Source organism: Primulina huaijiensis, chromosome 15 (genome assembly GCF_012295235.1).
Source record: "Primulina huaijiensis isolate GDHJ02 chromosome 15, ASM1229523v2, whole genome shotgun sequence".
In the NCBI taxonomy this organism is placed as follows: Eukaryota; Viridiplantae; Streptophyta; class Magnoliopsida; order Lamiales; family Gesneriaceae; genus Primulina; species Primulina huaijiensis.
The window spans coordinates 13,754,204-13,761,730 of NC_133320.1; positions in this window are offsets into that span (position 1 = coordinate 13,754,204).

A 7,527-nucleotide genomic window follows, 5' to 3' on the forward strand; every position below is an offset into this window, starting at 1 on the left:
TTTTCTAATACATATTTTAAACACACTATTTAATTATTTGGCTTAATTATTTTAAATTCCTCAATTTAAAATAATAAATCTTAATTATCGCCAAATAACATATATTTAACACGGGTCATTACAAAGACCATGATGAGTCTTGTGTTGGATGTGATCCAATGAACTTTAAAGAAGTGATATCTGATACTGATTTATCCAAATGGCTTGAAGCCATGCAATCTGAAATGGACTCTATGTATTAAACAAGTTTGGTTTTGCTAAAAATCCTGATGAACCATGCGTGTACAAGAAAGTTAGTGGGAGTGCAGTGACATTCCAAATACTTTATGTTGATGACATCTTACTCATTGGAAATAATGTAGGATTTCTACAATCAACTAAAGTATGGTTGGCAAGTAAATTGTCTATGAAAGACATGGGTGAAGCATCCTGTGTATTGGGAATACAAATCTATAGAGATAGATAAAAAAGGATGCTAGGACTGACACAAGCCACTTATATCGATACCATTCTGAAGCGATTCTCTATGGAAGAGTCCAAGAGAGGATACTTACCAATATGTTATGTTGTTACTCTATCTAAAGCTATGTGTCCCAAAACTGATGAAGAGATAGAGATGATGACACGTATTCCATATGCGTCAGCCATTGGTAGTATCGTGTATGGTATGATATCGACATGTCCTGATGTTGCTTACGCTTTGAGTGTTACAAGCAGATATCAGGCGAACCCTGGTCCAATGCATTGGAAGGCCGTGAAAGATATTCTTAAGTACTTAAGAAGGACTAAGAACTTGTTTATGGTCTATGGGGGTGCAGAATTGAAATTGGAAGGCTACACTGATTCTAGCTTCCAATGTGACGTACATGATTCGAAATCAACCTCTGGTTTTTTATTCATGCTAAATGGTGCGGCTGTTTCTTTGAAAAGTTCCAAGCAAGACACAGTTGCGGATTCCACCACTAAAGATGAATACATTGTTGCATCTGCTGCAGCCAAAGAGGCTGTTTGGATAAGGTATTTTGTCCAAGAGTTGGGCGTCATTCCTAATGGATTTGATCCAGTCCCGGTGTACTGTGACAACAATGGTGCCGTTGCGCAAGCAGAGGAACCAAGGTCTCATCAGTGATCAAAACATGTACTGAGGAAATTCCACATCATCCGGGAGATTGTGGGAAGAGGAGATATATCAGTCGAAAGAGTCCCTTCTTCAGATAATGTTGCTGATCTATTTACAAAGCCCTTGCTAGGACCATTGTTTGAGAAGCATCGTGATAAACATAAAAATTGTACATTAATTAAATATTTTATAATATAAATATATAGTTTTTGTTTTATTAAATGTTTAAATATTATATGTTTTATAATAAATTGTATAAAATATAAGTTGTTGTGTAATTACAAGTTTTTACTACTTTTTACAGATTCGATAAAACAAGAATAAACTTGGCGTTGCAAATGGGATTAAGATGATTCTTGGACCTGTAGAAAGTTGATTATAATATCTAAAATATTGTTGACAAGCATGAGATAAAAATCCTCTCACAATTGGGATCAAATTAAGCAACAAATAAAGTTACCAAAAGAGTGACAGTTTTACTATGCACTAGTATTTTGACCATATCTCTCAAATTACTTGGTCAAATGGTTTAAAAAAAATACCACAACTAGACAACTCAATTATCCACATGTTTCTTTTTATTTGAAGAAGCAAATTCGGAGAAGAAAATTTTCAAAAGTGATGTATAATATAATATAATAACTTGGAACAATAATGAAGACTTATGTGTAAAAAAATAATATTTTATTTGTAGTTGTCTCCCCAAATTTGGCTATAAATAGGGGTGCATTGTAATGTATTGAGATATCCCTCATTCTATGAACAAACTTTTGAGTTCATAATATTTCTCTCTATATTTTTCCTTTATTTCTTCATTTAAATACAATTAGCATGTTAATTTCATATTCAAAGTTTTACACTTTGAATAATGAATAGCTAACTTCCTAAAGTTGAGATGATAAGGTGAAACTCTTGGCATGATAATAAGGTTATTAAAAGGTAAGAATCTATGTTTTATATTATTTAATCATTATTTATTGTTTATGTTATATTTATTTCTTTAAGCATTTTTATACCCTACTTATAAGTGGGAGTTTTGATTTATTGTTGCTATATGTTACACTAAATTCTTGGAACCATTTAAATGTTAGTTTGGTATTACCAACCATTTAAAGTGGATGCCTTGATTTATTATATATAAATATATTATAATATTAAATTCTTGGAACCATTTAAATGTTAGTTTGGTTTTACCAACCATTTAACATGGATTCTTTGATTTATTATATATGAATATATCATAGTATTAATTTATTGGTACCATTTAAATGTTTGTTTAGTTTTACCAACCATTTAAAGTGGGAACCTTGATTTAGTGTTTACAAATATATATAGCACAATAAATACTTGACCACATTTATAAGTTTTGGTATATATTATATACTTATAAGATAATAATTTATAACATAATATAAATATGATTATTTAATATATTGAAACCATTTTATTAAGTGGATTTCAATATTGTTCGTAAATGTTAACTTTATTAAAATACCAAGAGTGGATCCTTTAATCTCAACTACTTAAATTAAAATTTGAACAATTAAAATTTACCCATTAAAGATTCAAACAATTAAAATTAAAAGAAACAAAAACAAAAACAAAACAAAAAGACATTGTAGTGGACTTGTAATTACCTTAGCTTCCATGTGGATACTATATCGGACTCACCGAATTATACTACTTGTGGACAACTTGCTCTTGGGAGTGCAACAATCAAAGTGACAACACATCGCAAAGCAATGGGATTAAAGTTTATGGGTAGTTGGCTCTAGGGCAAGTGGGAGATTGTTAGAGTAGATGTCCTGCAAGCCAACTGTTGGGTAGGGATTTTACTGACTCAGTTGTAATAAACAATCTTTATTTTAATATAATTCATTTTTTCATGGTTTGTTGTTTCTTTATCTATATACCCATGTGAACAACATAGATAAAGACCTTGATTGTACTTTAATACAAAAGAATCGTAATTCGATGTTGAAACTCATTTGTAAACATTGTATGATCTAAATTTGTTCCTAGTCGATTCAGCAGCCTAAAACATGAATAAAGGTCGCTTAAGCTCAAGACTAGCATCTGTGATGTAGTGTACCGCGTTTCTTGGTAAGGACATAGAGATGTCCAAACATACAGATGTGTAGTCATATGATGATTATAACGAACAACCTTCTCTCGGACTTTCCAAGTGGTTATCATTCATCGAGAGGATAAGTATGTGGTTATGATTATACACCATTAGTCCTTACGACCCGGGACAACACTGAGGCTCTATATGCTAGGGATGTGCTTTGACTCGTTACCGGCTCAAGGAGAGTCATCAGGTGGCGAAATTGGGTACAGTTGCGACACATATAGGAGCCAGTGCATCGTAGTCGGGGATTCACCGCTCACTTACGTGTGTGGATATCGTATGTGATATTATAAAATAATAGTTTGTGGAATATCTGGTCAGGGTATTAGATGTACGTTGGAGAAGGAATTCTCCAGTAGTACATGTGACGCCACTATTTATATGAGTCACATAGTGTTGGAAACATAATTTCGGCTGTTTGACAAACCATATATTTATTGGACTAACTAATCAAGAGATCGAACTACACAATTCAATAGAAAGTTTGTCTAACTGAAGAGTATTGCGTATATTATCAAAGGCAACTGAATCCAGCTGAACTGAACTGACGAAGAGAACTGACCTATCTGGACTTTCGAAGACAACTGACTGATCAGTTGGAAACTGATCAATTGATTCATTCAGTTGTGAGCTTATCAGCTACTGCTTATCAGCTGATCATTCAGCTGTACAGGTCATCAGTTGAAAAGGACACTCAACCGTTCAACCGACAACAGTACAAAGCAGACTGCAACTCGTAGTGGAACGCCGCATTTCAGAGACTACAGTGTACGAATGTCAAAGGAATATTGTCGTGGCAATCAACGGATATAAGATTCAAATATTATTTAAAAGTTACCGTTTGAAGAGAAGCCTATAAATAGGCGAGAAGAGCAGTCGAGAAAATAAGAGACGCGAACTATTTTCGAAAACCTTGTTGTTACCCTGCTGAGATTTATTCATACTCAAAGTATAAAAGCTCACGCTTAAAAGATTCATCTGTAGCAGTTGAGGCTATTTTTCGAGCTAACTAGCTCAAGCTATTTTTGTATTACATTCGATCTTTGACTAGATCAGTTGTGCTAAGATCAGTCGTAGCACTGTGAAAATTGTGGTTAACTAAGAGTTTCAGTTTTGGCAGTGTTAAGTCCAAGCTGAAGTGGGTCTGTACAATTTTTGTATCGATCAAAGTCTTTTAGTGCACATCATATCCTTGTGATAGAAGGAGTGACGTAGGAATATTTAATTCTCCGAACATCCATAAATCTATGTGTGTTATCATTTCAGTTAGTTATTCTATCTTTCAATCTTTTTATTTTTCCGCAACTGTTATCAGTTAAACTGATTTTTATTGATCGACAAAATTCCTGTATTAGTTTGTCACCAAACTGATACTTTACTACGACAAGATTTTATAATCTCTAAGTGTTTATTCAACCCCCCTTTCTAAACACTTTCCATCCAACAAACCGATCCTAACAATTGGTATTAGAGCAAGTTGAATCTTGTCTCAGAATATTCGTATCCTCAAAACTGTTCAACATGACTTCATTCAATAAAATACCAATGTTTTCCAGAGAAGATTTTGATGACTGGAAAATCAGAATGCAGGCTCATTAAGCTGCACTGGATGACGAAATGTGGTATGTCATCACTGAAGGTCCCCTGAAGATTCTAAAAGCAAATACAGCAGTTGCCATCACTGAAGGGGCAGCTCATCGCATAGAAAAGCTCAGAGATGAATGGACAAGTGAGGACAAAAGGAAAGCCAACCTAGACAATGTGGCAAAATATATCTTATATAAAACGCTGGATAAAGTCACATTCAGCAAAATCAAGATGTGTAAAACTGCCAAAGAAATATGGGAGAAACTGATCCAGCTATGTGAAGGAAATGAGCAAACAAAAGAGAACAAGCTATCAGTTGCTGTTCAGAAGTTTGACAACATCAAGATGAAGGATGGAGAATCCATGCACGATTTTGATGAAAGGATCAGTGGCATTATCAATTAGCTGAATGCACTTGGAAAGGTGTATTCGAATAAAGAACTGGCACCAAAGATGATCAGAGGTCTTCCCAAAGAATGGGATGTCAAGACTATGGCTATGAGAGAGTCAAAGGATCTTAACAAGATCGAACTCCGTGACTTGTTTGTTGATCTAAAGGCTTACGAGTTCGAACAGCAAACCAGGGAAGGAGAACCCTCAACACCAGCTATCACAACTGCTTTAACAGTTGTTAGATCAGAACCAACTGGTTCAGTTGACAAATCTGCTGATCAACTGAGCAATGATGCTATGTCACTGTTTATCAAGAAATTTGGAAGATTCATGAGGAAAAATAAGGGAAACTTCCAGAAACAATATCAGCAGAATCATTCCAAAGAAGAATCCTATGCTTGCTACAACTGTGGCAAATCTGGTCACTTCATAGCAGACTGTCCTAAGCCAAAGAAGGACAGTCGAGGATCAACTGAAAAAGGAAAGAAGTCCTATGAGCAAAAAAGAAGGACCAAGAATGACAAGAAATAATCCAAAAAGAAACATGAAGTACTTTTGGCTGAAGAAAGCAAATCCAAGTGGGCAGAAACTGATAGTGACGAGTCAGAACCAGAAAGCCCAATCAGTTCGAGTGAAGATGAGGAAGAAGTCAAGTGCTTAATGGCAGATAATGCTGAACTTGAGACATCAAGCGAATATGTATTTGACTTTAGCTCAACTAATTTCACTCGCGAGGACTTATTTCCACACTACATGACATGGTAAATGAATGTCACAAACTTGTTCGATCATTTGAGAAGGTCAGAGCTAAGCAAAATGATCCCAATAGTGACAAGACTCAAACTGAAAAATTAGTTGAAGTGTCAAGTTTAAAAAGGGAGATTGCGAAGCAAAAAGCTGAAATGATTGAGAACCAAGCCTTGATAAATCAGTTAAAAACTGAAATTTCAAAAAATACTAAACTGATTCGAGCTTGGAAAAGGTCTTCAGTCGCATTAACTGAAATGCAGAATTCACAGAAATCAGTTGATGATAAAACTGGTTTAGTCTTTAACAATTATGCTAAAAATTCTGCAAGTGATACACAGAGCTAAGGTTGAATGAAAACAAAGGAAAGTACATTACCTTTGTGAAATCAACCATGGTAAATGAATTCTCAGAACCAAGTAAACCAGCTGTTCAATTGACTGAAAGAAAGAACATAGCAAAATGGTATGGAATTGGATACAGCTATGAGAGTTCAACTGATGATAAAAACTGGTCATCTAGACGATTCAGTTATAAAAATCAGTACTCAAGGAATGGTTATTACAATTATTACAACTTTAAGCTAGTTCAGAAACGGTATCAGAAGAACAGCCAGTTGAAAAAGGGTACAAATCATATTGTTTCATCCTCACATCGCACACACATTGCCAAGAATTTGAGAAAGACTATATGGAACACAGAAACTGGAAGGTTAGTCAGACTAATCCAAGTCTTGGTTCCTAAAAGACTAATCAGTTTAAGACCCAAATGAATATGGGTACCAATATCATGAATTGTGTGTGACTGCAGGTAACAGGTACAAACAAAGAATCAACTTGGTATCTAGACAGTGGTTGTTCACGGCATATGACAAGGGATGCAAGTTTGCTATCTCAACTGTGTTAGAGTAGGTGCACGTCGAGCCAAGTGTTGGCCGAGTGTTCACAATGAAACTCTATGTATAAGCAATCTTTATTTTAATAATATTTGAAATTATTGTTTTGGCACATCTTTATCTATATACCCATGCTAGTTGCATAGATAAAGCCCTTGAATATACAAATAGTAGAAAGAATATGAGATGCTCATATGATGAGTATCATGAAACTCATATTTGGAATACTGTATATTCTAAACGGTTCCTAGTCGATTCAGCCGCCGCTAAGAAGGATATAGGCCGCTCGAGCTTGAGACTAGTATCTGCGATGTGAGTACCATGTTTCATTGGTAGGGGACATTGTGATGTCCGAGCATGCAGATAGGTGCTCCTGGTAGAGTGCACTGAACAACCCTCCATTAAAGGACTTTCCAAGTGGTTCTCACTTATCGAGTGGAAAAGTCCTAGTTTATGGTTGTACACCATTAGTCCTTATGACCCGGGACAACATTGAGACTCTATGTGCTAGAATTACACTTTGACTTGTTTACCGACTCTCATGGGGTCATCAGGTGGCAAGGTTGGGTGTTCTGTCGAAACATATAGGAGTCGATGCATTGTAGTCGGGGATTCACCGCTTACCTACGGGTATGGATATCCTATGTGTTTTTC